General features: G+C 53.1%; 1 protein-coding gene across 3 annotated transcripts in view; it reads left to right on the top strand.

Moving 5' to 3' along the window:
- Nucleotides 1-21,969, top strand: part of LOC146808758 (cornifelin homolog) — a 120,901-nt gene that overhangs the window by 33,022 nt on the left and 65,910 nt on the right. The window lies entirely within an intron of this gene.

Below are 21,969 nucleotides of genomic sequence, written 5' to 3'. Positions count from 1 at the left end.
GAGCTAGGATTGTGAGTCAGTGCATATTGTTGTTGTCTTAATGCCCTGCCCCTGACAGGAGACTGTGTTGACTGACTTACAGGGCATCCCAGTGCCATGGCATTGAACTTGCTATGAGTGAGCCTACGTTGTGTTCAAGTGTGCACCATGCACCCCATTGTGGCCTTGCCCATCAGGACATGAGTACATCATAGTGTGTGTTGCTGGCATGCATCCCAAGCATGTGAAATGAGTCTCAGCCCATCCCTTCATCCGGACACCTGTGCTGAGTCAGTCGCAAGAGATGTGCTGTGGGTCTAGTGACATACTCCTACATGTTCACTTGCATGTGTGGGTAGAGCATGTTGGCACATTGGGGTATTAGCATCCAACATGCAACAGACATATGTGTGCAAGTCAAGGAGGGATATGTGTGCCATGGTTGATGTTGGAAATGACAATTGTCTTATTCTAAACAGTGTTGGCACTTTGAGCTGTGTTCAGCTGATGATGCCAGGGCTTGCCCTGTGATGTGATGTACTCTCTGTGGTGTGTGCAGTCGGTGCAGGTGACTGATTTTGTTCTGTTACTTCCTATTGCTATCCAGATACATCCACGGCCACAGGAGGGGACAGCTCCACGGAACAGGAGGAGCCACAGATCCTTACAGGGACAGAAGGAGAGGTGTCAGGTGGACCCAGTGGCACGGAGGGCGATTTCAGCCACACAGAGGAGTCGTCAGCACCATCCCCCCCAGCTGAAGGCCACAGCAGCTCTGAGGATGACTCCCCAGTGGAGGCTGTCTCCGCCACCGCCACCACCACCACCACCACCACCCCCCCCTCCCATCGGCTCCCATCCCAGAGGTCCCTGTGGGCTCCCGTGTTCGTGAGCATGTCTCCTTTGTGCCAGGCACCGTACCCCCTTCCCCTGTGTCCCCTGCTGCCCTGAGTGAGGAGTCTGTGGACTTACTTAGACAGATGCATGTGGGGCAGACGTCGATGCTGAAGGTCCTCCATGCACACACAGGTCTGTTGACACAACTGGTGTCATTCTTGGAGGGCATTTCCTCGGGCATGTCTGCCCTACAGAGGACCAACCAGTCCGTGGCTTCCTCCCTGACGGCAGCAGTGTCCCTCCTCCAACAGTCCCACACCCCTCCTACCCCTGCAGCACCCACAATTCCTAGCACACTACCTGTCCAAAGCACAGAAACCCCCAAACCAAGGGCTAGATGTGCACACAAGCAAGCGCAGGGGACTGATTCCACACTCACAGGGGCTGGTTTGCTGACACACACACAGTCATCCACAACCACTCCACAGTCCTCCGAGACCTCTCCCTCCCAGCCCCCTTCCCTTGCCTCACCTGCAACCCCATCCCCCCAGAAGCTCTTCCTCTGTGACCTTGGCCTCTTGCCCACTGACCCAGCAGATCATGATTACAAGGGGAAGAGGACGTCCCCACACACAGAAGGGAGTGCCCCTCACACCTGGACACCCTCCTCCAGGCGCACTCAGACCGAGACGCCCACCCACAAGTCCCCCCAGCGCAAGAGGAGCAAGACCCCCCACCAGCACGCAGCTCCAAGGCAAAGTCTCCGTCCTCCATCCCCCAGGCTACCACTCCAGAGGTTCCCCCGCCACTCCCTGCCCCGGGTTCCCCCACACACAGATACACCATCCCCAAAATGCTAAGGCCATCCCCCCTAGCACTTGATCCTCCACACCTGGTCAGACAGTTGCTGCTACTGATGTGGGGACTGTGTCACCCCCCCTGCCCTGCGGACCTCACCTGTCCCTCATTCCGCTCCCATGGATGTAGGCACTGCTTTGGAGTCCACGCCCACACCGTCTGACTTGGGCACTGCAGTGGTGAGCCAATCCACTCCATCTGACCTACCCACTGGAGTTGTGCCGGCACCCACCCCATCTGACTTGTGCCCCACAGTTGTGACAGCACCCACCACTTCAGTCATCTCCACTGCAGTTGCAAGTGTCTCGCCTGCATCCCCCAACTCTTCACTGCCTCCTTCTGCTGCACCCTGATCCTGTCCCTGCGGTGCCTGGCCCGCTCCCATGTATGCCCCTCCGAGGGGATGACCCCGGTCGGTAGCAGTGCAGGCAAGCAAGGTGTGACAGTTGTCACTCTCGTTCACTCCTTGGTAATTTGACATGGACTGGCCATTGGCCTTTTGGTTGCACAGACGTTTTGAATTTCATATACTGAATTTGTGACTCTAGTTCACTCCTTGCCCTTTGGACATGGACTGGCCATTGGCCTTTTTTTGGAACAGACGTTTCACTGTTCATATGCTGAATAAAGCTTTTTACTTTGTCCCTGTGAACTTGACTTAGCTGTACATCATGTTGAGGTTGTTTTAGATGCCGTTGCACCTGTAATGCTTGGTTTGCAATGTTGCATAATGATGTGTTGATGTGAGGTACTCCCTGTGGTCCATGAGAGATGTATCCTATTTTGGTGGGTATCCATGTCATCCTTTGCAGCTACCTGGGTGTGTCTGGATCAACCATTTGTGTACATCTCTCTGTGAGCATTTAATTGCCATGGTCACATCTGTGGCTTGCACCCCTGCACATATGATGTGCTTCCCATTGTCCAAATTGTCACTTCCACATACTTCGTGCTCATCACTACTGGCCCTACAGGTGTGGGCATCATTGTAATAGGAGAAACTGGGTCCTCTGTGCAACTTGCTAGACATATGTTTGGGGTATCTGCAGCTGACTTAGGGGAGACTCACATACTCAGGCTGTTCAGAGCCTTCATTGTGCGGTAACTGATGGCTGACTGACCAAGTGTTCTGCAGACATGAGTGGGACTTGCGGTGAATATGTTTGGCACAGCTGGGCTCCCACAGGAGTTGGGTCCCCTCAAGTTAGTGTGTTGTCCAGTGACATGGCCTGGGCCCATGGTGTGTGTTGTATGTGCATGTGTGTGTGTCCACATCCCTATTCATACACAGACAGTGTTCCCTTGATATGTTTTTTTGTTTTTAAACTTTATTTAACGTTTTTGCACATTACAGCCATTCCACGACACAGCATGAGTAAATCAAGAGGCGAAGACATCAAGGAAGTAAACACAGAGCACAACACCATCTGGCCACATATTTCCGTAAGAGAGCTCCGCACACATCCAGTTCTATAGATAATACATATCCCAACCTGTCCCATGGGCCTCCTTCATTGTGGTAACTTGATATTATTGTACAGCGCAAAGAAAGCTCACATCATGTAGACGACTCACTCTATCTTCGCATCTCTGAGGGACAGCTCCGACCCCCCTCTTGTTATGTACCGGTGCCAAAGGCAAACACCGGGGGTGGCAAGGACCTCCACCGAGAAGAGTCTGCACCGCAAGGGAACAGACTCTAAGCACCTTCCGTATTGAACAGTTTGTGTATCGACAAGAGTCCCAGAGGAAGAAAGTCTCTCCTTTAGTCCCCCGTGTCCTGCTCCAAAGCGGGGGAGTCTGCCACCCCTGCGGCAGTCGTTAAAAGGTAATTCTGAATGGGTCCCCAAATATCCTTTGGCCTAGACATTGACTGAAGGGTCTCGGCATATATGGCCAACTGTCCCTGGCAATAGGTCAGGTCATCAATCCAATCTTTGTATTTAGGAGCCCTCCCCCTACCCCACCTACAAGCCACCCTGTGCCTGGCCAAGAGCAAAACCATACCAGTGAATTTGCGATGCGCCTGAGGGAGGTGTGCAGTATAGCCTAGTAGTGCCAATACGGGGTCCCTCTCCACTGGTGCATTTACCATCGTCCCGAGAGCCTGGAAAACCTGTGTCCAGAAATCCTGTATTCTCGGGCATTCCCATGCTAAGTGTAAAAAACCTGCTCCTGGACGGTGACATCTCTCACACCTATCATTATCCGCCAGTGCGAATCGGAAATTTTTAGCAGGCTTGTAATAAAGGCGCTGTAAGAACTTGTAATGAATGACTCGCAATCTGCTACTAGCAGAAACCCTTGCAGTTTGGAGGCAGCAATATTTCCATTGCTCTTCAGTCACTTCCCTTCCCAGCTCCTCACTCCATTGGTTCCTCGCCGTGCAGTGGGGTCCCGAATAGTGTGTGCGTATATTACGATAAAGTCGGGATACTAGGGGCCCGATTCACAGAACAAACTTAAGACAAAATCCTAAACTTAGTACCATTTTGCTATTCACAGAATGCACTTACTACTTCTGGTATTCACAGAATAAACTTACTACTTTTGCTATTCACAGAATGGATTTACGACTACTAACTTTACGTCCGCACTCGAGCCGGAAATTCTGGCCCGGAGGCGGAGCTTCCAGGCCAGAGGCGAAGCTTCCGGCCCAGAGGTGGAGATTTTGGCCATGGCTAAATCTCCGCCACTGGCCGGAATCCCCACCTCAGGGCCGGAAGCTCCGCCTCCGGCCCGGAAGCCCCACCTCCGACCCGGAAGCCCCGCCTCCGGGCCAGAATTTCCGGCCCGAGTGCGGACGTAAAGTTAGTAGTCGTAAATCCATTCTGTGAATAGCAAAAGTAGTAAGTTTATTCTGTGAACCGCAAAAGTAGTAAGTTCATTCTGTGAATACCAGAAGTAGTAAGTGCATTCTGTGAATACCAAAATGGTACTAAGTTTAGGATTTTGTCTTAAGTTTGTTCTGTGAATCGGGCCCTAGGTGTCTGCCATCAGCAGACCCCAGCATCTGGTGCAATGGTGCAAAGATCCTGGGCTACTGCGGAAACTCTGGAAGGACAGAACGAAGGTCCTGCCGCAACCGGATATATAGAAATGTATCTAGGGCCGAGGGAGAGACCTCCCCAAATATTTGTGCAAGCGAGCAAAACCTACCGTCCAGAAAGAGATCACCCCAGGTGACAATCTGTACCCGTGCGCACATTTGATGAAAGACCCGTTCCTGCAACAGCGGCATACAGGGGTGATAGGAGAGCGGAAGCTTCGGGGAGTACAGGAATGGGGAACCACAGAGTCTGACTATATTATGCCACGCGTCCACTGTGCATGTTACAGTGGTGGGAGGGATGTCCCGGGTACGCCTTGGGGCCTGTATCATTCCGTCCAATGGGATAGGGTCTGCCAACCAGTGTTCCGCAGCCACCTGTGGCATGTACGGAGGGGGACGAATCCAGTAATATGCATAATGTGCTTGCGCACTAAGATAATATATTTCGAAATCTGGAATTTCGAATCCTCCCCAAGCATAAGGCTGCGTTAGTATGGACCATTTGAGCCTGGGCTGTTTGCCACCCCAGAGCAGCCTAATGAGTTCCGACCGGAGAGCCTTAAAACAATATCGCCCAGGGTGGTAAGGTATATTCAAGAACAAATACAGAAATTGCAGAAGCACCACCATTTTTATTAAGGACACCCGTCCAGCAAACGAAAGAGGCAACGAGATCCATCGGGTGACAGCATCAGAGAGACGTTGCACCGCGGTACCATAGTTAAGGCGAATCAACTCGTCACGATCCCTAGAGAGCTGTATCCCGAGGTACCGAAGATCAGTATCACACCAAGCAAGCGGGTAATCTAATTCAAACTTAGTGGCTGCCGCCGTCAGCGGGAATACCTGCGATTTCCCCCAATTAATATGTACCCCGGATAGTCTACCAAAAGTGATAAATTCACGGAGCAACGGATTGATATTCTGCTGAGGGTCCCTCACATACAATGTAATGTCATCTGCATACAGGGATACCTGTATTTGACGCTGGATACATTGGAATGCTTTTTCCCCATGGTGCTGGCGCAGCCTGGAGGCTAATGGCTCCAATGCTATGGCAAACAGCAGGGGGGAAAGCGGGCACCCCTGGCGCGCACCCCGGGTTATGGGGAAGGCTTCAGAGAGATGCCCATTAATTAACACCTTCACAGTGGGTTTGTGATACAATAGCCGAATCCAAGATATAAAGAGAGGGGGGAAACCCATCCGTCCCAGTATCCCGAACAGATAGTCCCATTCCACGGAGTCGAATGCTTTCGTAGCATCTAGGAACACTGCGGCCAGTGGTAGCTCCGGAGCAACGTTTTGTAACAGGGAGAAGAAAGTACGTAGGTTATGAGAGGTGTCGCGCCCCGGCACAAACTTCGACTGATCGGGGAAGATAAGCCTATGTAGTAGCAGCGACACCCTGTTGGCAATGACTTTTGCCAAAATGTTCATGTCGCAGTTAATAAGGGATACCGGCCTATATGAGTCACAAGAGTCGCTAGGTTTGCCCGGCTTCAGGAGCGAGATTATAAGTGCTTCACGCATTGATCGAGGAAGCTCTCCAACCTCCAGCGATTCTTCGTACACTTCCTTGAGTACTGGAGCCATTATGTCTATGTATGTTTTATAGAATTCAATAGGGATGCCATCTAGGCCCGGCGCCTTACCCGATTTCGTTTTCATAATTGCCTCTCGTACTTCGTCTAGCTCGAACGGTAAGCAAAGAAACCCGCGATGTGTATCGGAGAGGCAGCCCAAAGCAACATCTCCCAGAAAATCTTCAAGATCCAGCGAGCCACAGCATTGTGTGGTGTAAAGGTTGGTGTAATGTGTGGTAAACGTATCTAGTATGTGTGCAGTGTCCCTGTGTCTCTTCGCCGCTGGGCCCCGAATCTCCAAGATGTAATTAGAGAAGCGGGGTTGCCTGATCACCTCAGCCAGAGCCCTCCCCGGTCTCTCACGCTCACCATACCTGCGAGCCACCCAGTAACGCCCCCCGGAATTTTGACTCACGCAGTGCGGTTTCCTCCTAATCTGACAGGAGTGCCCGAAAGTCGGCCTGCACCTTTCCCGTTTCGCCCAATTCCACTCGGTGCTCCAATGCCTTAAGGTTTTTCTCCAGGGTCTTTAACGTCCCTTGTATATCCCGGAGCACTCCGCAACTTTTGGAGATACAAAACACCCTTATTGTAACCTTAAAGGCCTCCCAGATCGTTTCCACACTATCCACCGAGCCCTTGTTTCTTTGAAAAAAGTCTTGTATCTCTTCCCATAACTCATGGTGAAACACTGTGTCTAGCAGTGCTGTGGGTTGCAATTGCCAACAAGGCCTGGGTTTGTCATATCCTGGTGGGTGAAGTGTTATTCTCACTGGACAGTGATCTGAGAGCGTTCTAGCAGGCTGTGTTGCTGCGCTTAGCTTCGGCGCCAACCCCCTTGTAAGGAGAATGTAATCTATTCTAGCCCAGGTAGCCGCATGTGTCGTAAAATGTGTGCCTTCCTTGGCCAGAGGGTGAAAGTGGCGCCAGGCGTCCACCAGGCCTCCCTCCTCCAAAATATCCTGTAGTACCCCCTGGGTCCGACTGTAATGGTGGGAATTGGGGTTAGATCTGTCCAGTGCAGGGTTAATTACGGCGTTGAAGTCTCCACCCCATATGATATGAGTCGATCCTATGTCCACAATCTTACCCCAAAGTGTGGTGAAAAAGTCAGGTGTGTCCAAGTTAGGGCCTTAGCAGCAGACCAGTGTAACCGAGTCCGATCCCAATCTGCCCCATGCAATAACATAGCGCCCCTGTGAGTCCGCTACAGATCCTGCCAAAGCAAATGGCGTCTGCTTCTTTATTAAAATCGCCACGCCACGCGCATAGGAGGAGTATGAGGAGAACAGCCTATGATCCGGCCATTTGGCAGCAAACGTATTGGAGAGTGTGGGGTTGACGTGTCTCTTGTTGCATGGCGATATTAATCTGGTGACAATCCAAGTATGCCAACACCTGCCGCTTCTTCCTAGGATCCCCCAGGCCACGGACATTCCATGATATGACCCCTAGTTGGGACGTGGTTATCCTAGCGCTCGTGTTCCCTATGTGTGGCGGGCCAAGGGAAAAGTTAGTGCTCCCTGCGTAGCAGTTGGGCAGAGGACTGGGAGAGTCCTCACTTGGATATCTGCCTGTGTTGTGATCATGCTCTCGACGTCTGATATGTTTCTGTCCCTCAAGACGCGTTGCTGTGCCGTGTGCCCCCAACATGTGAAGAAACCCTGCGATTACCCCCCCTCCCACTGAAGCAGCCCCAACTTGCCAGAATCACATTTCCCTCCCCCCACCCTACCTCTAAACAACAAACCCGTAAATGCATTTCTTAGCATGCAAAATAGAACCAAAGGGGGTTGCCCGCTGGGGGGAAACCCTAGGTGGCGATCCGGAAACACCCCGCCTCCAGAGTCCATGGGTGATGGAGTAGACGAACCCTGAAGGGGGCTGGGGGGATGCCCAGTGCAAACCTGAATACCAGGCCCACAGGTACGCCCAATACAAGTCAAGGTGCAGTGCCAAGCCACCCATATCTAGCTCTGCAAAGTCCATCAGCGGCCATCCACTCTTGTCCATCACGTCTCCTCCCTGCCCCTTGTTCAGAGCATATCCGGTGATGGTGTACGTCAGTCTGGCGAGGTGGAACGCCCCGAAGTGGTTGGTGAGCCAGAGCTGCCACCAGCACGTTTGAGATGCTTTTGAAATTCTTCCACCTGCTGCGGATTAGTAAAAAAGCGTTGCTTGCCCTGGTGGGTGATCCTGAGGCGTGCCGGTTAGAGCAAATCATAGTCTATCTGCGCCTGTCGCAGTTTATTTTTCACAGCCATAAATTTACGCCTGTCCTCTTGCACTGCGGCTATGAAGTCTGGATAAATGAAACAGGTAACTCCCTCATAGTTGAGTTACTGTTTGCTTCTAGCCATGCGAAGCACTGCATCACGGTCCCTGTAGTTGAGAAGCCTAGCGATTATGGGGCGAGGCGTACCCCCGGTGGCGGGCGAGGAACCAGGGATCGATGAGCACGCTCCATAATAAATTGAGGGGATAGGTGTTCCGCTCCGATGGCCGAGATCAGTAATTTCTCCACATACTCCTCCATTCTACCAGTGTTGGTGGTCTCCGGTACGCCAAGAACGCGGATATTATTGCGCCTACTCCCCGCTTCCAAATCCTCGTTCTTGGCTGAAATAATTTTTAGTAATTTGTCCATTTGTGCTACCTGTGTGGAGACCCGGGTGGAGGTATCCTCGGCATCCGAGATACGGCGTTCCGCCTCTCGGAGGCTATCTTCATGGGTGTCCAGTTTATGCACAATGGCATCCATGCGCGTGGACATGCCATCCATTTCGTCAGCCATAGTCGCAAAGCCCTGCCTGACTTCCTGGAGGATCGATGTCAGCTCCCCTGCCCGCTCGGAAGGGCCATCAGGAGGACCCGGTTCCCCCGATGCAGCTCACTCTTCTTGTGGGGTGCGATTTATCTTCTTTGCCTCAAACATGAGGCAAGACTGTCTGGCGTCAGACTTCCCCATCTCGGACACTGTCAGGGAAACTGTGCAAATCTCCGTAGGCTCAGTCCCCCGGGATGCGGTGAAGGCGAATGCAACCCCCCACCTACACACAACCGGCCCGGAGGAACCACAGTCTGGCCCCACCGACAGTCCACACTTTTATACTCCTCTCACTGGGGGGCAACCAGCAATGCCTATCTCTGTCTCCTTTGCGGCCAGGGAGATCAGGGGGACGGCACCCAGGGCACAATCTGTGAGTGCCACACTCTCCCCGGACAACCGGAGGCCGCAGGTGCGCCCAATAAGGGAGGCAGGTGTGCCGCGTCCAACAAATACTGTCCCTTGCGCCGATGTAGGTCATTGCGACTCGCGCAGCTGCCCCAGGATAAACCAGGCTGCCAGATGCACGGGGGCCAGCGGAGGCCCAGGGAATGCTGCACTGAAGCCAACTATCCGCTCCCCGCCTTCCTCAGCACCCAGGCGGGGAGCTGCGCTCTGCCTTCTCTGCCGCCACCGCTCGATGGGCGGGCCGGGTGGATCCGAGTCAGGCCCTCAGGGGATATGCAGCGCCGAGCGCCTCCGTCCTTCCACGCCGGCCGCTCGCCCCCAGGTAGCCCCAGCAGGAGCCCAGACCCTCACCTGAAGCAGTTGCTTGGTCGAGCAGGACCGTAACCTCTTTCTTTCTTCGCCTCCCGACCTGGAGGCCTAAGCACCACGTGTGCAGCCGCGGGCTTGCGTAGGTCCGCCAGCCGGGCCCCGTTCAGCCCGCGATCTCCTGGAGGCAGCGGCGCTTCCAGCCCGCTCTCGCCAGCGGGAGCCCTCCAGCCGTCCGATGCTCCGTCCGGCGATTCTCGCAGCAACAGGCTGTTGGCACAGGCGTAGGCAGCACTCTTCAATGCCTGTGGGCAGGATAAATAACGGATTTAGGCGCCGGGCGCCGGGAGCCTCACGTTAGTACGGCCATCTTGCGCGGCGCCACCTAGCGCCCCCCTTCCCTTGATATGTTCGTGTTGTTGATGCCTGCTGAGTGGTACTGGGTTAATCCCACTACTTTTCCAATGGGCTACCAGATGTGTGGGTGCATGACTCACTACTGTTAATTGGTGTATCATCATTGTGATTTGTCAGTTCTGAGTGTTGATGATGTTGTCAGACACAGATGGGACACAGTGAGGGTTCCTCAAGGCACTGGTTTGTTCGCAATATCATGTAGTTGTCCCTAGGTTGTAGTTTTCAGTGATTGAGACATTTGTATGTGTGTGTGACTGCTCCCACTTGTCGGGTTCACGGCAGCGATGCTGGCAGGTGTCAGCATGGGTGCCATGTGTTCCTCCTTGGCATCCGCATAGTCCTGGGACAGTGGCAGGGATTGTGAAGGTCACATGAGCTTTGAGGTCATGGCCATGTACCGCATACTGTGCAGTGTGTCTGTCATTCCCCAGTGTTGTAAACAGTCCTTGTGTGATGTGTGTGTGCACCTTAGTTCCTGCCAACATTCCTGTGTTTGTCATGTGGGCATGTGCAATGTCACCTGTCCATGTGGGCTTCACAGATACACATTGTTGCAGTTCAGGTGTGTGGTATTGATGGTGGACTCATGTGAATGTTTGCATGGATGGTCCCTTAGCTCCCGTTTGTCCATGGATGAGGGGCCATGCTGAGTGATTTGTGTTTGTGTATGTGTGATGTACGTTTGTTGCTGCTGTAAACTCTTTATTTCGGCATAATAGCCATAAAAGAAGAACATATATAAAATAAACCCCAAAACTAGTTATAATATTAAAAACAGTTGAAAATGTGGAAAAGAAACTGTACATCCAGATTAACGATTTATGCAGTTTTCAGTAGTACTCGTCGCTTAAACCACATAGCAGCCAGGAATGTTGAAACAGCGAATACAGTAGATCTCGTCACAACTGATTTGAGTATTCGGAATGCATACATGCAGTGAGCGAACCCCAGATTTTTACACAAAGGTACGAGCCAATACCTTCTAGGCTTACTATAAGCCGGGCAAAAAATATAAAACATGAAGTTCATTTTCATTATCACAATTGCAACCGGGACAATTCATTGGAGAAGAGGTAGACCACCTGGTCGTAAATGCTCTAAGCGGTAGGGTTCCATATCTCCATTGCAAATACAGTTTCCTGGCTAAAATGGGGTAGATGTCATCTAAAAAAAGTTCAAAATTATATTCATGTTTAATCTTTAAAAAAGATTCTGTGAGAGTGCCCACCTCTTGATTATGGAGGAGAGAATCCAACTTACTATCATAAAACAATCTAGAGAGGTGTTTGCGAGAGATCGCGTTACAACTATTCAAAGGGTCGTCCCATAAGGCCGGTATGCCCAACCTGCCACATTCGCTCTTAACATACATAAGCCAGGGTATTTTCCATATCTTGGGCATACATAGTATTTCTGCCAATTCCAGTCTGTAATTTGATAGGAGTTGCACAGAGCCTACGCCAAAACCTTAAGGGTTTGACGCCAAGCTCATGGGCGATCGGTCTTACACCCAGATCTAACCTCAATGGGAGGAGTGGAGTGCTGGATGGTAGGGCCAATAGTTTTCTTAGGAATTTATTTTCAGTCATGCTAATGTCAGACTTACAAACATGACCCCATAGTTCACCCCCATACATCACCGCGCCCCTGGCTTGTGTTTTATAAATCTCTAATGGTGGTCCTATTGGCTTTATGGTCAACTTGTTAGCAAGCTTTAGAATGCCCCCTGCCAACTGTGCCAGTTTCAGTTGGGACTTGGTTTGCTGGGGGGGCCATGTCATACTCTCATTGATAGTTACCCCTAAGTAATCAAATATCTGGACCCTCTCCAGTCTTGTAGTGCCTATTTTTGGACTGGGGCGAGTAGTCGCTGGTGGATTGAAAATCATAAATTTAGTTTTTAGTGCATTGATCCCCAATCCCCGCTCAAGGCAAAAGGACTCAAATCCGTCCAGTATGCGTTGAATCCCCATTGGGGATTTTGAGAGCAGGAGGGTGTCATCTGCAAACATAATTGCAGGCACCCGATTTCCCGCCAGCTTTGGGGCATCAGTGTTTCGAACCGTATTCAAATGAGTGATCACTCCGTTGACATAGAGGTAGAAGAGGGTCGTTGCCAGAACGCACCCCTGCCTTACCCCCCTGTCAACGGAGAATCGTGTTGTCAAGGCTCCATCCTTCCCGCACCTTACCCGGGCAAAATTTGCTTCATGGAGCCTCATCAAAATGTGCAAAAGATGATGCGGTATACCCAACTCATAGAGCACAGACCACAATTTCTGGCGTGGGACCAGATCGAAGGCGGCGCGTAGTCCACAAACACCATGTAGAGTCTGCCACCCTCCAGCGTAACCGTCTTCCAGAATAAAAGAGATAGACGGAAGATCTGATCCATGGTGGACGTGTTTTTCCTAAATCCCGCCTGGAATGGGCTCATTACCGAATGCTCATCAATCCAATCTTGCAGATGAATTAAAATTAACCTCGCAAAGATCTTTTGCGGGACATCTATAAGGCTGATGGGCCTGTAGTTGGCTGGGAGCAGAGGAGAGCCCCTCTTAAATATAGGGACTATCTCTGCGCCCAGCCAAGTACAGGGCACCTCCATGGCTCTCAGGATGACATTCTACAAGATGCACAAATATGGGGCCCATATCCTTGGTTCGTGTCTAAAGAGGTCACCCGGGAGTTTGTCCAATCCCAGAGCTTTACCAGGTATAACTTTACCAATTGCTTCATGGACCTCTTCTAGCGTAAATTCGAACACCACCTCGGATGAGGTGGATATAAACATGTTCCTATCAGTCTCCCCAGATTCAAAGCCCTCAACTGAGCTGTACAGGCTCCGGAAATGCTCCTCCCAAACCTCCGCTGCTATATTAGGTTCGATTGCCAACACCGGCTCCCCAGAGCCAGTGTTGACAATGGACCAAAATTCCCGGTGGTTTCTAGTTGAGAGGGCAACTGTCAAATTTGTCCATTTAACATGGTCCCACTCAGTCTTTGCACACTCAAGCAGTCGTCTATATTCAACTCTCCTTTCTTTTATTAAGAGTTTATTATTGTTCTGCTTGAGTGCCTGTATAAGCTTTGATTTAGACTTTCTGCAGGAGGCATTGTACCAGGAGGATGGATAAGCCCTCTTGGTCCGTCTAGGTACCAGAGGGTTCAACACTTCAGCCAGGGTACTTACTAGGGCAACATGGAGTGCCTGGAGTTCAAGGTGGTAATCAGTGGGGCAAGGTTGAGCAATTAAGGCGCTTACCTCATCAAATACGGGAACTATCCCTAAATATAGATTGTATAGTTCTTCCAGGTGGGCTATCAAATTATCCCACCTGACTCTGCGCCTGTTGTTAGAAATGGTCAGCCTAGTGCCTAAGTCCACAGGGCTCGTGCGAGTTTCGTTCTGAAAACCAGCCAAGCTTAACTCCAGAATCAGGGCGTTGTGGTCGCTCTCAATTCTGGGGGAAACAGCAAAATCGATAACCCTGGGCCACAGCCTGGTTTCAACCAGGATGTAGTCCAGGCGAGACTCGTGGCCCACTTTGTTAAATGTACACTTTGCTGGCATGTCCGAAGACGTGCGGCCATTGCAAGCCCTGATTGAGTGATTCAGGGTTGGAGAAGTAATTTGAATGGCTAAGGGAGACCATGACCCCGATACTGGGGCCTGGGGTAACGGAATTGCCCAATGGTCGTCCTCTGCCATTGAGACACCATCCCTTAGACCGGCCAGTGGCTCATAATGGCAGTTCAAGTCACCCCCCACCACAAGGTGTACATCACTAGGAATAGTGTGTAAAAAAGACGACAATTCCTCAATGGTTGGAGATTCCTTAGCTCCACTAACCGGCCATGCATATACATTAACAAGAGCAAGTTTAGATAAGTTAGACCATTCAAGCACAACACATTGTGTATCTTGAGAATGAGTGGTCATTGGGGTAGCCCTACAACCCAAATGTGAACCCACCCAGATGATGAGGCCCCCTGACGGGCGCCCCTTCCCTCCTCAACTTGCCGGCACACTAAAAGAAGCAAAGCCCCTACGTAGCTGGTTATCTCGGGCCCTGTCTCCTGGAAAAGGCATACGTCGCTCTTATCAATAAAGGACCCCCATTCCGGGCACATCACTTTATTAGGCAGCCCTGCTACATTCCAAGACAGTATTCTGAGTAAAGAACATGAAGTATCCCAGGGGGACCTAAGAATCCCTGCCCCTTCCCCAATGCTCCCTTGGGTCATAGCTTCTCCTGCCGGAACAACGCTTGGGTCGGGTGTTTTATCGACTGGGAATAGATCACTAGAGTCCAGATTAACATATAATGGTGGGGTTTCCAGAGATGTAGAGTTTGTGATCTCTCTTCCAAGGCCCATATAGCTGCCTGCTCGATTGTATCCTAATGGTCCTTTATGTGAAGTTGATAGTTTGGACCCTCCATTATTGCACCCGAGCCCCACACTGATCCCCTGGTTGGGGTACAGTCAGTCCACCAAATCCAGGCAGCTGTACCGATTGAAAGTCGAAATGTGGGGAAATGTATGTGGTTGGGTCAACCCAACCCTGTTATTCTTAGCCTTACCTCTATATACCTCTCCCGTCCAATCAGAATCCCACCCGTAGTTGTGACATACGGAGTTAGAAGGGTAAAAATAGGTCAAGGGAAATGGTTGTATGGTGGTGACGGTATCACTATGGGCCCAACCACATATGTGGGATACTGTACGGGGGTCCCTAAAGTTTACCAAAACACAGTCACCTTTGATGATCTTTGGACTATGACCCACCCAGGAAACCCTGCGGACCATGATTATCTCGCTACTAGCATAAGGTGGAAGCGGTCTGTTCTTATTTAGCCAGTCCGCAACTTTATTTTTGAGAGAATTAAAAGATTCCCCGTTTGAGTCTATTAACTCGGGTACCCCAGTAAGAACAACTACATAGGGACTGGATTCCGGAGGTAGATCCATTCTGATTTTATGAATTAGGGCCGAACCCTGAGCAGGATGGAATAGCTCTTGTGATTTGTCCTTAATAGTCGTAGTCGTAACTGCACCCTTGTGATTATGATTATGTTTGGAAACACAAGTATCCCGACTACCTACCACTATTGGGAGGGGCGGGGTGGTGGCGCTAGATGGTTTGGTGTTGGTAGCCCTCCCTGGGTGTTGCTTGATGTAGCACCCTTATCTACAGAAATGATAGTTTTTGGGCAGTTTACTTTTACTGAGGTTGCCTTCTCAATATTCCCTAGCCTAAGCTCTATCTGGTGAAGTCTCAACTCGAGGGGGTGAATAATGGACCTAAGGAGATCTCCCATTTTTTGGATGAGTAAGTCCTCCCTAGCTGGTGCGGCTACGGGGGAGGTCCCTTCTCTTAGATTAGATGTAAGTATGGTGTCTGGTGCATTGATGTCAGGGGTGGTGCGAGCCTCCATATCCTTATCCAAGACAGAATGATCACTAGTATTGGAATATCCACCACCCTTTTGTGGACCACGTTTTCTCTTAGGGACCGCCCGCTCCCGATTCCCCCGTGCCTGTCGTGTGATAGGCCTGGGTGGAATATCCGAAACCATCATGTCCCCAGTGACTATAACTGGGCTGGACTCAAGAACAGTTGGTAAAAGTTTTGCACCAGTCACTATTGGTATGACCAAATTCGGCAAGGGTTCCGAGCATCGGGAGGTGCCCAAGGTATCAATGATGTCAGTAGCCAGCGTGTTACATGTACGGTCCGGTGAGCGTACATTTGCAATATGGCCCAGTGAAGATCTTTTGGCTGCGGCAATGTCCAAAGATAGCCGACGCTCCATCAAAGTTATTTCGTGGCCTAGCAAAGAGTTGGCTCTGATTATAAAATTGTCCAAGGTCCCAGTCACATGACCACCTGCAGTAGTGGCCTTGCTCCTTCTTTCTCGTGCTGCCATTGGGAAGAGAAAAAAAAATAACGGACAAACAGGCAATTGAAACACCTGCTAAATACCACTGGCGACTCGTGATACAGGGATACGGGATGCGGGGACTGTATGCTAAAGGGGGTACCTGGTCCCGGTACCCAGTCCAGTCTCCTCCGGTCTAGAACAGGGCTAGAACGGAACCTTGGCAGCGCGTAAAATCAGTGTGTCTCAATAAGCTACAGCCGGAGAGCGTGAAGAGAAACCAGCAGGGGGTAATTATCAGGCTGCTGATCCTCGCAGTCCCGGTCTCAATCGGTCTCAATCGGCACACAAAGAACAGAGGAAAACAAAACACCAATCACCACCAGGGCAATCCGTAACCAGTTTGTCGCGGCTAGCGGGAGGCCGAGGCTGAGGCAGGTCACGAAAAAGAGCGCGATCTCACACCCCCCCCTTCAAGACACACACCAAGCCGACCTCAAGGGTCAGCCGGGTCAGCCAGGCAAATGGAACGCAAGCCAGCACGCAGTGGCAGCGGGTCCACAGCAACCTGCAGCAACAGGAAAGGGGAGGCACCACTCGCACCAGAACACTGCAGGAAAAAAGCAGCAGGGCCTCCCAACGAGCCACAGTGATCACTGGAACTCACTCACCGGCGGTGGTCCAAAGAACGCACCCCCCGCATATCCCTAAGCATCGGACCACAGAAGATCTCCAGGTCAACCAATATCAGTCCACAGACAGTCTATGCTGCCACTGTCAATCCCCAGGAACACAGGTGGTCAACGAGCGCTGGTAGGTACATGTGGAGCGCAGCTGCGTCAGACCGATCTCACCATGAAAAGCAGATCCAAAGGACGCTTCCTCCGGCGGGCCCCCCTCGTGGAAATACAGTAATACAGCTGTGCTCCCCAGCAGGCCCCCCGGGTCAACCGATGTCCACTACAACGTCACCTTGTGGTCTGTGGGCCTCTCGGGGCCTCTGTCTCCCCCCAGTCGCAGATCTCGAAGTAGTTGCCGGGCCGTTCAGGATGTACGTTTGTGGCACAGGACACATGTCTGGGTTTCCCAGTTTGTACGACATCTGCCTTTGTCATCACAGTGGAGGTGTCATGCATGCTTGTGTCACACCAATGTCTTGTCCCTGGGTATTGTGCTGTTGTGTGTCAGTCTCTTGCTGTGTTAGTTGGTGTTCATTCCAGCTAGTGTCACATGTGTCTGTTGTGCTCCCTCTCATCTCCCAATGCCTGATTGCCCACTGAGGGTGTCCCAATGATGGTTTACTTTTGTATGGCACTGTGTCCACATCTGTGTCACTGTGTTTCAGCCCCTCTCATGTGTTGTGTAGTTGCCTGTGGATACAGTGACACACACAGACACACATGTTGTGTCCGATGTGCACTGTGAGTTTGCCTGTTTGTGCATCTGCACCAGTGCATTGGTATTGCTGTTGTGGGCCTTTGTCTGGATGCTGTTTCTGTGATTTTGCATGCTGTCCCTGTGAGTCATTTCACATCATTGTGCACATTCATCCTGGTTTTTGGGTGCCATTGCTGGCATAGAATGTGAGTTAGTAAGCTGACACCTACAGTCTACACATGTTGTGTTGGTTGGTGTGTCTATTTTCGAGATGTGTGCATGCTTGGTGATGGTCACTTCTGCTGTTGTGTCATTGTACGCTGTGTGCGTTGTCAGCCCCCATGTGTGGTGCTTGTCTGCACATGGCCGAGAGTGTTATGTTTTCACAGCTCTGTTTGCCTCAACACATCTCTGTGTGTATAGGACACAACCACTATTTTCTCCCAGAAGTGTTTGATGTGTTGGGAGCAGGGATCATACATGCTGTTTGTTATTTGCAGCTTTGACCATGATGACACTTACCTTTTGGTCACTGTGTTGAGGGGGGTTTGCTCCCCATCACCACAATGCTCCACATCTGCTGCATTTTGTGAGCCCCCACTTAACTTCTGTTCTACACAGTGAGGGGGTGTTCTTTTTACATTGCCACAGTGCTATGGTGATGCTTGCCTTATGTATGTCACACTCATGTGTTGGTCACACATGTGCTGTTACTTACATTGTATGCTCGTAGCCATATTCACTGTTGTGGGCATTTGTCACAGACTACACACTGTTGTCATGATGTCGTGGGGGATGTGTTTTGCGGACATACCTGATGTTTGCGTATGCTGGATGTGTTGCGCATCACCCATCCTATGGCTGGGGGTGGCAGGGGTAATGGCCAACAGGTCCCCTGTGAGTGGGGGTGGCAGGGGTGATGGGAAACATAAGCCCTGTGAGTGGGGGGGCAGGGGTGATGGGCAATATAAGCCCTGTGAGTGGGGGTGGCAGGGGTGATGGGCAACAGGTCCCCTGAGAGTGGGGGTGGCAGGGGTGATGGGCAACAGGCCCCCTATGGGTGTGGGTGGCAGGGGTGATGGGCAACCTAAGCCCTGTGAGTGGGGGTGGCAGGGGTGATGAGCAACAGGTCCCCTGTGAGTGGGGGTGGCAGGGGTGATGGGAAACATAAGCCCTGTGAGTGGGGGTGGCAGGGGTGATGGGCAACATAAACCCTGTGAGTGGGGGTGGCAGGGGTGATGGGCAACAGGTCCCCTGTGAGTGGGGGTGGCAGGGGTGATGGGCAACATAAGCCCTGCAAGTGGGGGTGGCAGGGGTGAAGGGCAACAGGTCCCCTGTGAGTGGGGGTGGCAGGGGTGATGGGCAACATGAGCCCTGTGAGTGGGGGGTGGCAGGGGTGATGGGCAACATAAGCCCTGTGAGTGGGGGTGGCAGGGGTGATGGGAAACATAAGCCCTGTGAGTGGGGGTGGCAGGGGTGATGGGCAACAGGTCCCCTGTGAGTGTGGGTGGCAGGGGTGATGGGCAACAGGCCCCCTGTGAGTGTGGGTGGCAGGGGTGATGGGCAACATAAGCCCTGTGAGTGGGGGTGGCAGGGGTGATGGGAAACATAAGCCCTGTGAGTGGGGGTGGCAGGGGTGATGGGCAACAGGTCACCTGTGAGTGGGGGTGGCAGGGGTGATGGGCAACATAAGCCCTGTGAGTGGGGGTGGCAGGGGTGATGGGAAACATAAGCCCTGTGAGTGGGGGTGGCAGGGGTGATGGGCAACAGGTCCCCTGTGAGTGTGGGTGGCAGGGGTGATGGGCAACAGGCCCCCTATGGGTGTGGGTGGCAGGGGTGATGGGCAACATAAGCCTTGTGAGTGGGGGTGGCAGGGGTGATGGGAAACATAAGCCCTGTGAGTGGGGGTGGCAGGGGTGATGGGCAACAGGTCACCTGTGAGTGGGGGTGGCAGGGGTGATGGGCAACATAAGCCCTGTGAGTGGGGGTGGCAGGGGTGATGGGAAACATAAGCCCTGTGAGTGGGGGTGGCAGGGGTGATGGGCAACAGGTCCCCTGTGAGTGTGGGTGGCAGGGGTGATGGGCAACAGGCCCCCTATGGGTGTGGGTGGCAGGGGTGATGGGCAACATAAGCCCTGTGAGTGGGGTGGCAGGGGTGATGAGCAACAGGTCCCCTGTGAGTGGGGGTGGCAGGGGTGATGGGAAACATAAGCCCTGTGAGTGGGGGTGGCAGGGGTGATGGGCAACAGGTCCCCTGTGAGTGTGGGTGGCAGGGGTGATGGGCAACAGGCCCCCTATGGGTGTGGGTGGCAGGGGTGATGGGCAACATAAGCCTTGTGAGTGGGGGTGGCAGGGGTGATGGGAAACATAAGCCCTGTGAGTGGGGGTGGCAGGGGTGATGGGCAACAGGTCACCTGTGAGTGGGGGTGGCAGGGGTGATGGGCAACATAAGCCCTGTGAGTGGGGGTGGCAGGGGTGATGGGAAACATAAGCCCTGTGAGTGGGGGTGGCAGGGGTGATGGGCAACAGGTCCCCTGTGAGTGTGGGTGGCAGGGGTGATGGGCAACAGGCCCCCTATGGGTGTGGGTGGCAGGGGTGATGGGCAACATAAGCCCTGTGAGTGGGGTGGCAGGGGTGATGAGCAACAGGTCCCCTGTGAGTGGGGGTGGCAGGGGTGATGGGAAACATAAGCCCTGTGAGTGGGGGTGGCAGGGGTGATGGGCAACATAAACCCTGTGAGTGGGGGTGGCAGGGGTGATGGGCAACAGGTCCCCTGTGAGTGGGGGTGGCAGGGGTGATGGGCAACATAAGCCCTGCAAGTGGGGGTGGCAGGGGGAAGGGCAACAGGTCCCCTGTGAGTGGGGGTGGCAGGGGTGATGGGCAACATGAGCCCTGTGAGTGGGGGGTGGCAGGGGTGATGGGCAACAGGTCACCTGTGAGTGGGGGTGGCAGGGGTGATGGGAAACATAAGCCCTGTGAGTGGGGGTGGCAGGGGTGATGGGCAACAGGTACCCTGTGAGTGTGGGTGGCAGGGGTGATGGGCAACATAAGCCCTGTGAGTGGGGTGGCAGGGGTGATGAGCAACAGGTCCCCTGTGAGTGGGGGTGGCAGGGGTGATGGGAAACATAAGCCCTGTGAGTGTGGGTGGCAGGGGTGATGGGCAACATGAGCCCTGTGAGTGGGGGGTGGCAGGGGTGATGGGCAACAGGTCACCTGTGAGTGGGGGTGGCAGGGGTGATGGGAAACATAAGCCCTGTGAGTGGGGGTGGCAGGGGTGATGGGCAACAGGTACCCTGTGAGTGTGGGTGGCAGGGGTGATGGGCAACATAAGCCCTGTGAGTGGGGGTGGCAGGGGTGATGGGCAACAGGTCCCCTGTGAGTGGGGGTGGCAGGGGTGATGGGTAACATAAGCCCTGTGAGTGGGGGTGGCAGGGGTGATAGGCAACAGATCCCCTGTGAGTGGGGGTGGCCGGGGTGATGGGAAACATAAGCCCTGTGAGTGGGGGTGGCAGGGGTGATGGGCAACATGAGCCCTGTGAGTGGGGGTGGCAGGGGTGATGGGCAACAGGTCCCCTGTGAGTGGGGGTGGCAGGGGTGATGAGCAACATAAGCCCTGTGAGTGAGGGTGGCAGGGGTGATGGGAAACATAAGCCCTGTGAGTGGGGGTGGCAGGGGTGATGGGCAACAGGTCCCCTGTGAGTGGGGGTGGCAGGGATGATGGGCAACAGGCCCCCTATGGGTGTGGGTGGCAGGGGTGATGGGCAACATAAGCCCTGTGAGTGGGGGTGGCAGGGGTGATGGGCAACAGGTCCCCTGTGAGTGGGGGTGGCAGGGGTGATGGGAAACATAAGCCCTGTGAGTGGGGGTGGCAGGGGGGGATGGGCAACATAAGCCCTGTGAGTGGGGGTGGCAGGGGTGATGGGCAACAGGTCCCCTGTGAGTGAGGGTGGCAGGGGTGATGGGCAACATAAGCCCTGTGAGTGGGGGTGGCAGGGGTGATGAGCAACATAAGCCCTGTGAGTGAGGGTGGCAGGGGTGATGGGAAACATAAGCCCTGTGAGTGGGTGTGGCAGGGGTGATGGGCAACAGGTCCCCTGTGAGTGGGGGTGGCAGGGATGATGGGCAACAGGCCCCCTATGGGTGTGGGTGGCAGGGGTGATGGGCAACATAAGCCCTGTGAGTGGGGGTGGCAGGGGTGATGGGCAACAGGTCCCCTGTGAGTGGGGGTGGCAGGGGTGATGGGAAACATAAGCCCTGTGAGTGGGGGTGGCAGGGGTGATGGGCAACATAATCCTGTGAGTGGGGGTGGCAGGGGTGATGGGCAACAGGTCCCCTGTGAGTGGGGGTGGCAGGGGTGATGGGAAACATAAGCCCTGTGAGTGGGGGTGGCAGGGGTGATGGGCAACATAAGCCCTGTGAGTGGGGGTGGCAGGGGTG

This window comes from Triturus cristatus, chromosome 7 (genome assembly GCF_964204655.1).
Source record: "Triturus cristatus chromosome 7, aTriCri1.1, whole genome shotgun sequence".
Lineage (NCBI taxonomy): Eukaryota > Metazoa > Chordata > Amphibia > Caudata > Salamandridae > Triturus > Triturus cristatus.
The sequence above is the reverse complement of the archived record's forward strand: the minus strand, read 5'-3'. Positions and strand labels throughout refer to the sequence as shown.